General features: G+C 37.4%; 1 protein-coding gene across 1 annotated transcript in view; it reads right to left on the bottom strand.

The window, feature by feature from the left end:
- The window catches only part of LOC123674918 (alkaline phosphatase-like), a 171,438-nt gene extending 154,811 nt beyond the window's left edge, over positions 1-16,627 (bottom strand). Inside the window, exon 1 of the mRNA XM_045610082.1 lies at positions 16,449-16,627. The gene's annotated coding sequence lies outside the window, so the exon portion shown is untranslated. The remainder of the gene's footprint in view (positions 1-16,448) is intronic.
- Between the last annotated feature and the right edge of the window lie 724 nt (positions 16,628-17,351).

The following is a 17,351-nucleotide window of genomic DNA, read 5'->3' as shown; positions in this document are numbered from 1 at the left end:
GACCTCAGTGGTCTCTTCAAGTTGAACCTGGACGACCGTCTGCGAGGTCACGCTTTCAAGCTGAGGAAGGAAAGTTTCAAAACATCCCAAAGACAGTTCTTCATCACAAACCGCGTGTTTACCGTTTGGAACTCTTTACCTTCATCGGTGGTGAACTCAGTTTCTGTGAACTCTTTCAAGAACAACTATGACACCTGGTTTCGTCGCGAGTGAGTGCTACTTGTGGAGCTGTGAATTACTTTTTCTTTTGTAATGCATTTTTTTTTAAGTTTCGGTGTATTTTTTTCATATATTTCAATTTTTGTGAGTTTATAGGCTTGGCCTCAACTCTTTACCTTGTAATAATAATAATAATAATAATAATAAACCTCGTATTGAACTAGTATTAACTGCATTTCACATGGCGCTTCTATTATTCATTAGAATCAAATCTGCACATTATATTAGGGTGAAAATGAAATGGCTAGAAGTAGAATTACTCCCAAACTGTCTGAAATTGTTCAATGATTTTTCCGTAATCTCAGAAAAAGGTAGTACGAAATTAAAATTTGGATATTATTTTCTCAAATCTAATTCTAATTCTACCAATTCTTTATTGAAACCACCCTGGGTTTGATAGAAAATTTCAGTTAGAAACAACTTGTACTAAAGCTCTTTCTATTTCCAAATTAAGACAAAAATAAAAAAAATATATATCCAGAGGATAAAAATTCTTCTATGCGTGTAGATATGTCTGAAGATATGATGAATCTAGGAAAAAAATCTTATTGATATTGTAATTCACACCTCTCATTGAAATCAGAATAATGAATTATTGTTTCAATATCTGCATTTTAATTCTAATTCCAGAAGGAAAATTCAGGCAAAAAACAATAACATAGGAATATAAAACGCTAAAATTCAAATACTAGTTGGACATAATTATTAACATATACTTCTAACTATACATATCAAAAAATCTGTGTGTGAGTCCTAAAAAAAAGCTTTATGATTATAAATAGGTCTATACATATCAATTCTAAGAAATTTTTTCCACCAGCTTCAAAAATTTTGTTCACCTTCAACATTTCACCAATAAAATGAGGTAACATCTCACACCAATGACACTTATGAAAATTTTTGGTAATGTTAACTTAGAATTTGATATTAAAGATAGAAGATATCAACTGGCAATTCAATTATGTAGGTACTACGGTCTTTTATCCGAAAATATTATGAAAAAATGGAAGATAATTCACTCAGTTCATGCAACCAATTGAAAAAAAAAATTGAACGAGGCCTTATGCATTAATGTAAAAGCCAAATCGAGGAAAATCCCCTTTTATGCGAATTTTCCGAGCAAGCATCAATCCAAAAAAGAAAAAGAACTGCATGAGCAGTGATACGTAGTTCGTTCCATCGAAGAATCAAGCAGGGTATATAGAACTTCCGTCGTTTGATCTCAATTCCCTGCAATCGACTCAATTTTATGTAGATGGAAAACTCCGGTCGAAAAATGCAATAAGATCCTTTCCCCGCGTGCCGGCAGATGATCACAAAATCCCTCAGGTATAATTTTCATCTGCGAGGAGTGGAATCCGGTATCTTCAATTCGGTGTTTTTTCTGTTTTTGCGGTTTATCGAAATGGAAATAGAATTGGCCTTGCGTTGAGTGCGCGTGTCGTGTTTGTCGGCGGGGTCCTTTGATGTTATGTCGCCGGTGCGGTGTGAGGTTTTCAAAGGGAGTTTTTGTCATTAAGTGGCTTCTGAAGAGGTGCTGTAAGTTGCGTGTAAATTCGACAAAACCAGGTGCCCGATTCGTCTGAGGTTTTTCCTTTTTCCTCGGTCCATTATCCTCCCTAATGGGGCTTCAGGGTTGGACGAGGGGACACTGAATAGCTGCGGGATTTTTAATGAAACAGGAAGGTGAAAAAAATTCGAGAGGAGCGATGACGTGATGGCAGAATCTTGCAGGAGTAATCCAGACATATTTGGTTTTTCTCTATGTCTGATTGGTAAATAAATGTAAAGCATAAATGGAAGGTCCGATGAACCAAGTTTGATCTTTTATTTTTCTGAATAACAATTCAGAAGAAGATTATCTACCTACGATATTTACAAATCTAAAAAAAAGTCTATGAAAACCTTGGATCCACTTGGTGAAGACCTGTGGCTTTCCAGACCTCAATCGTTTCTTAGGTTGGCCATTTCTGGACATTTGGTTGGTATGTGTTGAGATATTTTCATGTCACATTTGCAGAATGCAACTTTTTTCTATCGATAGGTCCATAAGATAAAGAATATGCATATATTTGGTGAAGAAGGTACCCTTTCATCAGTCTTCTAATTAGTCTATGCTATGATCGTTGCATCTCCATGTACTTTTTTACTTTTTGGTGTAGATGTTCACTATGGAAAATTCCACGAATCTTTCTGCTTTTGCGAGGATTTATTTTGATTATTCTTGAGCTCCCATTGCAAAATCGCTGATCGGTTTTGGTGTTTTACAGGTCCAAGGATCTAATTTTAGAGAATGTTACACATGAGAGCCTTCTGGTTCATCTGCTTGTTCATTGTCTTCAGTACTTTTTTGCCTTGGCACCCTCAGCTGTCACAGAGCTGGCATTAAAAAAAGTACCTCCTCAAGCGGGAATCGAACCCGCAACTTACGAATGACTAGTCCGACGCTCTCACCAATCGACCTATTCAGATAAATGTATAGTTTTTTTGATGAAAAACGCATCATCTATTAAGAGACTAAATTAATACGAAGAAATACCTTCTCATCGAAATATGCACATAAAAAATTCTCATAAAACACACCAAATAAAGAACTACAAACACAAAAGAATTCGCATTCTCCGACAAATAGAAAATTGAATTTTCGACGCCGAATTCAATCTCCAACGAAAAGGAGCAACCTCAGCCCGAATCCCACCTAGAACGATCTCACCTTAAAATAACGCCAGTATTTTAATGCCTATTGTTGCACGTGCCCACCTTGCAATAGAGCCATTTTTACGACTAGCTCCAGGTGGCTGGCTGTTTCCAACACGTATCTTAGTATTGTGCAGGTTCGGTAAATGCAGAACGTTATTACGTTTTCGTTGTGTCTCAATTGATTAAAACACCACGGAATTGTTTCAGAAATCCTAAGCTTCGACGACTTGTAGATTATTGCGAATTATACTGGTATTATTTCGATTGCAATTTTATTCGAGAATTTGATGCCTTTATTAATTTTTGTTTCGTTTTGGGATTCTAGCAGAAATGTTACAAAACAAGTCGTTATATTTTATTCAACTGTGATTTGGTAGACGAGCAATGAAGTGCACTTATAACTCTTAGGGTTTACTTATCAGCCAATTATCTAATCAGGGCCGGCGTTAGGGGTGAAACAGTGGAGCGACTGTTTCAGGCGCCTCTTTTCGGGGGGCGGCAATTTAGCCCAGTTTGTGACCGCCCTTTCATATTTCTGAAAAAATATAGTCTTGATTCTTAAAAACAACATGAGGTTGGTCCGCTTTGCTGCGTTTATCAACATTCCCTGCAATAAAAATCACCAAACCGTCTCTACTAAGCTGCCTGTTCAATAAATAACACATGGCAACCTAATCAATATAAGCAGCATTGCCTATTACCTAATCGAATGAGGGATAGAATGTATTCCACACTTCGAATTACGTAGAAGTTGTTTACACATTCAACATATGGAAAATTCCTACGGTTCTGAATTCGAAACTAGTTACTGATAAATGCTAAATGATTTTAAACCCATTTAGTTTTCGAAGCTTTGCATGCCTTACCGCCCTTTGTATCTTGTGGTGTGATAGGTAATCTTCCATCGATCGTACGCAGTGTCTTGTGAATGTCATAAAGGTATTCCTTTGAAGTATTGTGCCGAAAACGTGCAAAAAAGTCGATCTAGCAGTCTTCTGGAACGCCATGTATTTTCCAAATCAATTCAAAGTAGAATATTCATGATACAGAAGATAGGAGATATTATTAGTGTTCAATTTATTTCTTCCTTGTTGCAAAACCCATAAAACGTTTGCTCAATGAGATATAAATTACAAAATTAAGTATTAAACGTTGTGTGTATCCACATAACGAAGCATTCCCAAAGTAAGAGTCGGATTATCTATTTTCCCGTCTGAAAATATAAAATGCATAGCGTACCAGCACAATTACAAACAATTTACTTTCGAAAAGAACTTTACGATACTCCACGTTTCCGCTGCGGAGTGTTTTGTGCTGTTTCCGGTGGAATACGAGGGTATAAAAGTGGTGGATCCTGTGTATAAATCCCCCAGTCCAGTCCTTTATTATCCTTTGGAGCTTTCGAATGTTCCCTAATGAAATGCTCGTTTTCGAATAATTACGTCGGCATAAAATTCTCCGTAAATTTGTGTGACAAGCTCATTTCCAAGGATACGGGACTGATGCTGCTCAGTGTTTTTTTATAGTTATTATGTTCGAGTTCTTGGGAGATGAATATCTTATGGGGAGAATTGCGGCCGTAAATTTGATGCTTATTTTCATGAGAAAATATTCTGATAATCCAATTATGAGGGAGCGGAATGACAGCCACGTGAGGGTGAGAGGGGAAAAGCTTAGTCGAATTTACGAAAAAATGCAAATTGTGAACGAAGGTTCCCCATTTTTTTTCCATAGAATGACTGGGGATACTAATTAATGATGAATATAATGGGTGTGGTCTAAAAGTAGAATTATTCATTTGTTTGAGTAGAAGTGACAGTAAAATATAATGTCAGAAATGAAAATAAGCTTGATTTTTGTTATTATTGATTCAAATCATTCATTTATTTGATAAATGAATAGAATAACGGCAACATAATAAACATTGATACCTACTCAGACCACAGAATCAACTCTCAATCAAATTCAGAAGTTCTAGCAAACGCAAACCCTCGTTTACTGGAATTCCTCACAAAAAGAATGAACTTATGTTTCAGTTTGAATAACCTGAATATAATAGTATATTCTAGAACAAGTTGCAGAATGGGCTCCTATTCCAACACGAATGCGAAATGAGTGTTGGAATTGCCTTCTGCAACGAGTAATAGACGACATTTTCTCTATTTCAGTCAAGTTTTATGAAATATTGTAGAAATTCAATGAAAAATTAAGATTAAACATCCTAGGGACTTTTGTATTGTATCTTGGCAGTTGGTGTGACAGTTACGAAAATTGATAGATAACGGAATTTCAATTTGAATCGTGCGTTTCGAATTCTTAAATGATTTATAATTACGCATTAAATTTTTGAATTATGTCTGAACGAAATCGATTTTACATCAACATAATTGAGAGAAATTGCAAATAATGTCGCAACTCATTCCAATAAATCCAAATTATATTACATTGACAATTGACGTTTGTTGAAATTTGGTAGGATCAGAAGTATGGGTAGACAACCACAAAACGAAAGAAAAATATAACTGAAAACAAAGCTGTAATAATGAGTTTATTACAGCACTGTTTTTAGATCCGAATGAACTCATTACGATACTGAAATAGAGAAACTTGTTCATAGGATTTTGTAATGAGTAATGCTGTAATAATGAGTTTATTACAGCACTGTTTTTAGATCCGAATGAACTCATTACGATACTGAAATAGAGAAACTTGTTCATAGGATTTTTTCTTCTTAAAATGAATCGAGGAATCTCATTTTTATTTAACTTCTATCAAGGAAACCATGTATTCAATTAGTCGCACAAAAATATCGACTTAATACCATATGCTCCTTCGTCCTTATCCACATTGAAATTCTAGCAAGTTTGAGCAACAGGTTCATAAACAAAATCATAAAAAAAACATAAATTTGGCTTCACAATTATAGAAATATCTATCCAAATTCAGTCCACTAAAACCGTCCTGACCTTGTTAATGCTCTCACCATTTTTTAGAGTGCATTCATAGCGTGACTACAGGACGTATTTACCCCTTTTTTTCGGTTTGCTGAGCACCATAGTGAACTCTGGGAAACAGAGATAAAGTTGCAGTTCGCAACTTCTGTTAACACATTGTACAACGAATTTATGCCGCGACCATTCCAGGATTTGCCCGCTTATCTCTGCACAGTCATAAATATCAAGATTTTGCGTTTCTGTAAACAATTCCGTTTCGTCCTTGCAACTTATCAAATTATGCGGGGCTCTCAGCCGAAAAGGCAGCGCCCAGACAGTGTTAAATTGTATTTTGCCGAACAACTATACCCCTGTTCGAAAACTGTTCCCAACAATGGCAGTATAACCAACTAGCCCTACCCTAGACAAGAAGTGAATTCGATTCTGCAACTTCGAACGTAACCGTGTTTCACCAAGAATTATTTGTAGGAAGTTTACATCTCGTGTGACGCCCGGAAGTTGGCCCCTGTGATTTGTATTCTTTTGTTTTGGTCCCCGGGGGCAGAGGAAGGCACGAGGATATTTTGTCACCTTTTTGTCTATTTGGTTGAGATAAATTTTGAAACCGCGTTCGAATGGAGCTTCTGATGAGTTCGAGATGCTGTAGCAACTAAATGAGATCAAAGCGCCTCTGCTGAAAAAGTATCAATAATCACCCCCCTACCCCAACAAAAAACATCACCTGCCCCGATGATTATTCGCCATTTTTATTTCTCTAGCGTTTTTGCTAATCGTTTCTTTCTGAAGTCGTTTCCACTGGATTTTTTTTTCGGACATTTTTACCTACAATAAATTCCTGGATTTCTTGGACGCCGATGAACAATCCGTAAGTAATATATCTGATTCTCATATTCTCATATCATTTAGCATTTATCAGTAACTAGTTTCGAATTCAGAATCGTAGGAATTTTTCATATGTTGAATGTGCAAACAACTTCCACGTAATTCGAAGTGTTGTCTTTCGTCTTTGTGAAATACATCCTATTCCTCATTCAATTAGGGTAATAGGCAATGCTGCTTCTATTGGTTGAGTTGCCATGTGTTATTTACTGAACAGGCGGCTTTGTAAAGACGGTTTGGAGATTTTTATTGCAGGGAATGTTGATAAACACAGCAAAGCGGACCAACCTCATGTTGTTTTTAAGAATCAAGACTATATTTTTTCAGAAATATGAAAGGGCGGTCACAAACCCGGCCATGCTGCCACGTCGACTGCTGAAGTGAATATTCACGGTTCCAAGGTCATGTATTCAGTATTTGGTAAGACCAACTCGGCGTAGTGTATTATGAGTTGTAGCTTCACTTGCTAGAGCTAGTGATTCATTCGATAACTGTTGTCCAAGCCGAAGAAAAATTGAAGCATCATAATAGTTTCACAAGAGGCTTAGAAGACATCCAACCTGAATATAACAATGTAAAATACGCGTCATTTCCCAAAATTTCACAACACGTCCATAATTACTCCAGTATCTCACTTCTAGCGGAAATAATGAAGAATAAAACTTCCCCATCTAAATTTCCGTTATCAAACGAAGTTTATGGCCATTCATCTCCTACAAAATCGGATAACCGTTCTTTGCTGACTGGGAAGAAAGAGTCCTGAAGGAATACGAGGGGGAGAAGCAGTCGTTTATCGCACTGTTAATGGTCCTATCGGGAGAAAATTAATCCAGCAAGATCTGAAAATATATAATGTTCTGGGAGAGATTCTGCCGCACATCACTTTCTCCCAACATGATTGATCTCCTAGGATTACAAAGACATTTCCCGGGAACAAGCGGCTTGGAAAATAAACAATGACGAACGTTCGATTACTTCCGAAACATTTTATGTTCTTCGGATAGCTTTTTCGTTGGAAAAACACCATCGATATTGCTGGGGAAAGTTTTTCCTCGGATACTGGCGGTGTTTGATATCGAGAAAGCAATATTTGACGTACCTGTCTTGTATCATTGGAGCTATGTCTGCTTCTTTCTATATTATTAGTGTTGTTATTGGCTGTGACAACAAGCAGAAACGAAAGGAATTAGTAATTATTGAGAGCTGTTGGCAGAAGTGGGATCTAAAACTACGAAATAAAGATTTTCTTTGGTTGTTCTGCCTTGTGCGTCAATCATATTGGGTTATTTTTCTCAGATGAATCAGTCAAAAATATCGAGAAGGAAACATTTTACGGAAAACTGTTCAAATGAAGGGTTGATGCTTTTGAGAGGCAAGCCCTCTTATGCCAGAACCTCTTTCACTTAATTCCTCCATGTGAGGAATGCTGGAATGAACTTTGCCTTTCAGTTCTGGTTCTTCTTCACCACACTTTCTTAGTGGGCTTTCAATAGAATGTCATTTGAAGAGCATACTATTGCAACGACCATAACCAGTCCTTAGTCGATTTAAAATACACCAAATTTTCATAGGAAGATTAAAACCTGGAACTTTCTTTGAAGGATCAATGTTAAGACTTTCGTTGGAGACACTACAAGAATTCTATTCCAAATGCCAAATTTCCTTGTCACTTTCATTAGATTGAAGAAAAAAAAATTGGACAATTATTCACCAACTGGTCAATGGTTTCTTCTTCGCCACACACGCCTTCTACAGCAACTACTATGAGCAGTCCTAAGTCGATTTAAAGTAGGCACACCAAATTTTTTTGGAACGAACGAAAATTGAAGACATTACAAGAACTCCATTCCGAACGCCCAATTTCCTTTAGATTGAAGAAAGGTATTGATACATAAAGGTGTGCATTACTTTCAACTAGCATTTCTAGTGAAGGGTGTTTTTTTTAGAGCTATAGAACTTTAAATTGCAATAAAACAACGATGAATTATTCGATTGACATGAATTTTATTTATCCGCAAAATAATCTTGTTGCATTACATTTTAAATATGATTTCTGGCATATGAACACCACGGCTGGCTCGGATGTAGTACAATCTGGACGTCCAATTTTCGATGACTTTTTCCAACATTTGTGGACGTATATCGGCAATAACACGGCGAATGTTGTCTTCCAAATGGTCAAGGGTTTGTGGCTTATCCGCATAGACCAATGATTTAACATAACCCCACAGAAAGTAGTCTAGCGGTGTTAAATGACAAGATCTTGGAGGCCAATTCACAGGTCCAAAACGTGAAATTAAGCGGTCACCAAACTTGTCGTTCAATATATCGATTGTGGCACGAGCTGTGTGACATGTTGCGCCGTCTTGTTGGAACCACAGCTCCTGGACATCATGGTTGTTCAATTCAGGAATGAAAAAGTTAGTAATCATGGCTCTATACCGATCACCATTGACTGTAACGTTCTGGCCATCATCGTTTTTGAAGAAGTACGGACCAATGATTCCACCAGCCCATAAAGCGCACCAAATAGTCAGTTTTTCTGGATGTAACGGTGTTTCGACATACACTTGAAGATTACCTCACTCCAAATGTGGCAGTTTTGTTTGTTGACATAGCCATTCGACCAGAAGTGCGCTTCATCGCTAAACAAAATTCGCTTATGAAAATCGGAAACAAGGGCAATCTCATTTTGGGCCCATTTGCAAGCGTTGCTCAGGCGTGAGTCTACTCATGATGACTTGCCAAACCAAACTGAGAATAAATCACTTGACAGCTATCAAATCGGTCGCCATCTTGAACAGTAATGCCAACTTAAAGTTATATACCTCGAAAAAAAACATCCTTTATCTGGGAGGTGAAATACAATTGGAAATACCGAGGGAAATACCTAAGTTCGAGTTGAAATGAAATTTATTCCAATATTTCTTGAAGACTCAGCAGACGTTTCCCTACCAGTTGGTTTCCGTATGATTAAAATTTCACCTCGAAAGCCATGAATATAGCACCTAATTTTCGACAAAAATTGAAATAAAAATTGATAAAATGAATAGGAAAAGGTTCTGATGAAAGTCCTAGAATCAGCATATTGTCAATTTATCGGTCTGTTTAACAGAAGACTTAACAAACATGAGTGGAGTAGCTACACGCTATTCTCCCTCTTCAAATGAACCTCCCCAAGACTTTCCCATCTTCTTGAAACGCCAAAGTCGATCTAAGTACCTGAATAATTTGCCTTTCAAATATCATTTCAACTCCCGTCGTTCTCCCAAGCTACTGTTTCAGCCCCTCCGGCATTTTCTGTGCTCGGCTTGAATCAACTCAAATAAGAGCCGAATTCATTTTGTTGATCTCGGATATTCCCTCCCATCATGCATCGTTGTTAGCCCGCAATTGTTGCGAACAACGAGATGAGTAACTGCTTCAATTATGAGTAATCTCGGCATCGTCGGAATAATGAACATCTGTGTGCACAGAATTTCGAATCTCTATATCATTTTACGCTACGGATAAATGTGCTTTGTACGGGATTATAACGGTCCAAATTTATTTTCTTAGGTAACCAGGCATGCAGCTATAGATTATTGTGTGTGTTTCGCCCTCCACGTTCTGCACACATGCTGATGGGTTGGGGTAATTTTTCCTGTGGGATCTTGTTGGGTAGCATCCTGCTCGTAACAATTATCGCGTATTACGGAATACTTTATATGGGAGATTTTGCACACACATGGAATCTTCTCATGCGAATTTGGGCAGATTTATCATCATTTTTCGGATGGTTCGATATTTTCCCGTGCTTGAATGAACAAACATGTTGAAGTTCAAATTACAGGATTAGGATGGTCCTAATTCCGTAATTTAAAACAAATGAACGATTTAGACTGAGACAGCGTTGTCTATACCAAACCTCCTAAATTGAAGAAACAAATGGCAATGATAACGAGTGTTTTTTTTTCGGGGTATATAACTTTAAGTGGCATTACTGTTCAAGATGGCGACCGATTCAACATCTGTCAAATGACTTATTCTCAGTTTGGTTTGGCAATTCATCATAAATAGACTCACGCCTGAACAACGCTTGCAAATAGTGCAATTTCATTTCGAAAATAATGGTTCTGTGCGGAATGCGTATCGCGCACTACGTCCATTTTATTTTGTTTAGCGATGAAGGGCACTTCTGGTTGAATGTCTACGTCAACAAACAAAACTGCCGCATTTGGAGTGAAGCTAATCCTCAAGTGTATGTCGGAACACCGTTACATCCAGAAAAACTGACTGTTTGGTGCGCTTTATGGGCTGGTGGAATCATTGGTCCGTACTTCTTCAAAAACGATGATGGCCAGAACGTTACAGTCAAAGGTGATCGGTATAGAGCAATGATTACTAACTTTTTCATTCCTGAATTGAACAACCATGATGTTCAGGATCTGTGGTTCCAACAAGACGGCGCAACATGTCACACAGCTCGTGCCACAATCGATTTATTGAAAGAAACGTTTGGTGACCGCCTTATTTCACGTTTTAGACCTTTGAATTGGCCTCCAAGAGATTGTGATTTAACACCGCTAGACTACTTTCTGTGGGGCTATGTAAAGTTATTGGTCTATGCGGATAAGCCACAAACCCTTGACCATTTGGAAGACAACATTCGCCGTGTTATTGCCGATATACGGCCACAAATTCAAGCCATGAATCATTCCACAGATCTGAACCCCAGTGATTTTGGGCACATCCAGACCACAAAAGAATGTTCCAGGAGAAGAAATTTGGCTCTTATGAAGATGAGATTGCCAAAATTGAAGTCTATTTCGAAAGCAAAGGGGAATCTTTTCACAGAAAAGGTATTGGAAAGCTAGAGGAGCGTTAAAGTACATGTATCACTCTCGAAGGTGGTTAGATTCATATGAAATGTTAGATATACGGCTGTGTAAGAGCAGTTGGCACCTCAAAGTACCCACAACGTGTCAAAGTCTCATAATTCTTTGAAATCTGCTCGTTGAATCTACTAGAAACACTGCAAAATATTATGAGTTCAAAAATCAAATTGTATACCGATTTCAAAGTTACATCACCGAACTAAACAAACCATACCCAACTTCAAACTCCCACTTAACGTTTGTAAGGTAATATACTCCATAATACTCCAAACTCCAGAGATACCCTCCCAAAAATCAAATCCCGCTCTCAAAACCTCCCTCCCAGAGCACCCTCTCCAGTGTATATGTTTCTCCGAAGAAGTTCCCAAATTAGGTTAGCCACCCTGAATATTCATTCTTAACATGCTAAATTCCAACAGAACCAGAAAGCAGGAATAAGCGAAAGCCCATTTGCCTCCCCTGGCCCCGCCCACCTTGAAATGAAAAGGGAAAGAGCCCCTTACAATCCGCAGGAAGAAACGTCCGTACGAGTGTGTTTTTTCATTTCAAATTCCATTTTCCAGCAGGAGGAGGGATGCATTCGGTTGCGAAAAAAAATCTGGGGGGCTGTCTGCATTTGACACTTATATGTTTTTATTCAATTTGGGGTGGAATTCTTTCTAATTCAGTGGCGATGGGATCGTAGGAGGTGGGATTCGAAAAGCTGTTCAGGATTGTGGGGGATGATATTTTACGGTGAGTGGATATCACAGGTTGGATCGTGAATTTCGATATATCTGAATGGAAGGGCTTTCAGAAAACAACGATATTATATGGAGATTTTGGGGAGGGTGCCGTACAAAATTCGTATCAGTAAAAAGTTATCAAATTTGCCAGGTTTATTTCGAAGTTGTTTTGAAATTACCACATAACTGAAATCATGATTCAATTCGCCAATTTTTTTATCTAATCTAAGTAAGTATTGCATGTTCATTTTCAACAAAACCCAAGCAACGAAACAATTTTTTAGATTCCTGATTGTGTTATTTCTCGATCAGGTGATCACAGTTGGCTACCAAAATCTCGTGATTTAACATCGCTAGACTTTTTCTTCGGGACAACGTAGAATATGAGGTCTATGCATGCTCCAAAATCGATACAACACCTCGAAGATTCGTGAAGTTGTTGAGTACATACAGACCCAAATGTGCGAATTGTTCATGGAAAATTTCATGAAGAGGATATGGTACTAACGGGTGTTTTTTTTCGAGGTATATAACTTTAAGTTGGCATTACTGTTCGAGATGGCGACCGATTTAAAAGCTGTCAACTGATTTATTCTCAAGTTGGTTTGGCAATTCATTATGAGTAGACTCACGCCTAAACAGCGCTTGAAAATAATGCAATTCCATTTCGAAAATAATGGTTCTGTGTGGAATACGTATCGCGCACTACGTCCATTTTATTTTGTTTAGCGATGAAGCACACTTCTGGTTGAATGGCTACGTCAACAAACAAAACTGCCGCATTTGGAGTGAAGCCAAACCTCAAGTGTATGTCGAAACACCGTTACATTCAGAAAAACTGACTGTTTGGTGCGCTTTATGGGCTGGTGGAATCATTGGTCCGTACTTCTTCAAAAACGATGATGGCCTGAACGTTACAGTCAATGGTGATCGGTATAGAGCCATGATTACTAACTTTTTCATTCCTGAATTGAACGACCATGATGTCCAGGAGCTGTGGTTCCAAATAGACGGCGCAACATGTCACACAGCTCGTGCCACAATCGATTTATTGAAAGACACGTTTGGTGACCGCCTAATTTCACGTTCGGACCTGTGAATTGGCCTCCAAGATCTTGTGATTCAACACCGCTAGACCACTTTCTGTGTGGCTATGTAAAGTCATTGGTCTATGTCTATGCGGATAAGCCACAAAGTCTTGACCATTTGGAAGACAAAATTCGCCGTGTTATTGCGGATATACGGCCACAAATGTTGGAAAAAGTCATCGAAAATTGGACGTCAAGATTGGACTACATCCGAGCCAGCCGTGGCGGTCATATGCCAGAAATCATATTTAAAATGTAATGCCACAAGATTATCTTGCGGATAAATAAAATTCATGTCAATCGAATAATCCATCGTTGTTTTATTGCAATTTAAATTTCTATAGCTCTCAAAAAAACCCCCTTTACTTCAGATGTGCCATCTGTGACTTTTTCAGGTTAAGGTATATTTTAAACTGATTTCCAAACGTACTATATAGAGAAATCCAATTGAAGCTTCACGTAATGTACATATCACAATAAATTATCTGGCAGTTTCAGGGGTTAGATACATCATTTCGAAACAACATGGTATATTATCAATCGATGGCAATTTTGATTCGATTCCCGTTAAAGTATGAAACATCAAAGGAAACAAATGATCATGTGAAATAACTATCGTTTTCAAAGCTCCGCGTTGAATTTGTAGTATTTCCAATTTTTCGAATGATGTATCGTGCACCTTTCAGTAATTTCGCTGAAACTGTTGATAAACTAACAACCATAAAATTGGAAACGGTGTCACTATTGATCACTTCACAAAATGAATTGAAACTCAGGTAACAACAAATAAATATGGCGAACCTACTCAAAATTCATGTCCAACCAATTCATACGCACGCACTTCAATTAATATTTTGCCATAAAATGCTGCACTTGTAGAGAAATTAATCCAATGTTATCGTTAGTGAATAATTGCTTCCTTTGATGTGTTATATCGAAGCCTGTCAGATAATAATATTCCACGTCATTAACTTTTTCCATCGCTTAAATGGTTATTGAATATGAATAGCGGTGCCTACAGAAATGAAGAGATAAATGAAGGTTCTACTGAAAACACTAGATCATTATAGAAACATCAATACTTCTTCGCACACAACAGACTGAAAAATTATTCCATTCATTTTTTGTATGACATCCAAAACTTCTTCCATCTCCAGAAACATAATTTGAATCAATTGAGACTACCAAACTTAAATAGAAAAAGCAACTCAAAATAGGAATTAAAATCTTCAGAGAATGATTTAATGAATTAAATGTTCGAATGCAGTTGTAACTTTGTATAAACTTTCGCCATTCTAGAGACTCTCATTCTGTTACACTCATTAAGGCTTCAAAATGTGTGGCGAAAGTTTTAACGAAGTTAGGTACCACCTTATTATTGAAGTTAGCGAGATTCAATTCGACCATTTAGTCGATTGAAGAGTTTGCTAGATTTCTGGTCATCCTTCCAGAAGAAGAATTATTATTTCCTCTCTTGATTTGAATAGTTCATTTCACGTTTCTGACATTCTGGATTGATTAAATTTGAATGAGTCAATATTGTTGAAGGTTATTCGATATGAAAAACTTAACATTGTTAGGTTGCTATTTCTGAAAACAATGTTATTGTAACATCTACAACCAAAAACTTTAAGGACTCAACTTCCAGTAGATTTTATTTCAATTTGATATACATAATGACGAATGATTTCACGGGCATACAAACTACGATATGGACGAGTCTGAAGATGCTTACCGCAGTAGTAGGCGAAACGTTAGGTTGAAAACTGACTAGACCACGGCTGAAGTGTCTGAAATTTTCCTTTTCTGTTAAAATTTTCAGTTTATAAATTTGTTCAGTCTTCATTCGATCTTTCGTTTTTTCTCAAATTTTTGTTATGAGATTATATTTTGTCTTTTGAATGGTATGAATTTTCTTTACTGAAGATATGGTATTTTGAGTTAAATCTATTGATTTAACTCAAAATATTATTAGTTATTATTAGTTTATATCAAAATATATATCAATATTTTTGAGAGTTCATTCAAAGTTTCTGTGGAAAATTCAAAAAGGATTAATAATTCAAAATTCTGTAGATTGACTAATCCTGGTAAAATCAAGAGATTGAAAGTAAAGAACTAAATCAATGAAACATAATTGAAATAATAGAAATGAATTTTCGAAAAGAGTTGGTTGAAATTTGTATAAAAAAATAGAAAATAGTGTCGTGGTTTACTTATTCGGTTTTTCACTTGACGTTTCGTTTTTACTGTGGCCAGCATCTTCAGAGGTTCCTGGGTCGTTGATTGCAACTCGACAATGTAGCTCGAGAATATTCTAACAAATTTAGAGTTGTTTTCAAATCTAGCATCCTCTGATGGTGCTAACTGCAGTAATAAGCGAAACGTCAGGTGAAAAACTAATTAGGCCAAGCCCTGAATTTTTCAATTCTGTCGAACAAACCGGCAGTGAAAACCTTCAACATCTTATGAAAATTGTGCAATTATTGAAAATGAATATTAAAAATGTATTGATAATAGTTGTTGTGAATGAGGTTCTGAAGAAAAGTTATATGTGATATTATACAGAAGAGATTGAATAGAATAACATAAAGTCAAAAATTTGATGGAATGCTTCTCATCAAAAAGCCTTTCTTGGTAATGTTTTTGTAATTACAAAATGTCTGTTCGTTCATGATGAGCCTTGGTGCGAGTTATGCAGTGTTTTCATGTAATTTTCTCATTGAAAATGTCATTAATTGAAAAAAACACAAATTTCTGATGAAACCTAAAAAAAATCTAAGGGGTACAGATCTGGCGGACGAGCTGGCTATCACTCAAAATCAACCACAAACCATTGAAGTACCCGCAACAATTAAATCGAGCCCAGCCCCATTAAAACCAAATATAAAACAACCCCAACGTCATAAAACCCCCAATTAATTATCACCCGTCATCAACCCTAAACGCATCGATTAATCCACGTTCAACAGACGAAACAACACCAACAAATCACCCCATATTTACCAATATATCCCCGACGGCGCTCAAAACCCTTTCCGACTGTCAGCGTTGGTCCAACCACACCGGATAACTTTTCACACTTCACGGGAAACTTCGATATCGCGCTGAAAACTCGGCCTGCTGACACAGTTTCCCACGGTAAAAGCGTTCGACGCGGTTGACGCACCACTGATGCCGAAAATCCGGAGGAATACGGGCCCGCCACTGCGCGTGTCCGGTAGATCCGAGCGTCAGGACCAGCCGGGAAGAAGACATCGAAATTGGTCCTCTCTCATCTACTCGAATTGTGCGCTGGGTGTGGAAACAAGGAATCTATGGAGATATGGGAAAAATTAAATTTCCTGTCGAGGAGGGGTGCCAGTTGAGCGTTGATGATAATGCGAGTTTTTTTATTACCGTATGGTGGGATGTTGTGTGTATGCTTTTTCGTCGTAGCAAGAAGTATCTTTCAGATGGTCTCGCTTGTGTCGTTTGAATTTGAGAAGGAGGAATATGGAGTGAAGATAAAGAGCAGGAGATATGCCAATGTATAAACTTTACCTCTGAAGGTTTGGTTTATCGACTTCCTAGGGTTATTATTCGATAACCTGGCAATCATTTTCTACTGGTTGACGTTACACAAGGTTGAATAAAGTAAACACCCCCTAATAATAATATGAATCTGTTCACATAGTTCCTCTATTACCACATAGGCGTACCACTTTGCTTCCGCCGTTTTTCTTCCCAGAATTCGAGGCTTTATTGTGAAAAACTGGTTATACATTTATGATTCAAAGTATCGTCCATCGCTGGCCACTACTTTTTTCCATCTTTCGGGCTGCGTAAGAATCCCGCGTTGAGAAAACTGGTTATCTTTTGAAGCTATCTACGATTCGATCTAAATTTTTACTTCTTCATAGGTTAGGT

Source organism: Harmonia axyridis, chromosome 3, assembly GCF_914767665.1.
Source record: "Harmonia axyridis chromosome 3, icHarAxyr1.1, whole genome shotgun sequence".
Lineage (NCBI taxonomy): Eukaryota > Metazoa > Arthropoda > Insecta > Coleoptera > Coccinellidae > Harmonia > Harmonia axyridis.
The sequence above is the reverse complement of the archived record's forward strand: the minus strand, read 5'-3'. Positions and strand labels throughout refer to the sequence as shown.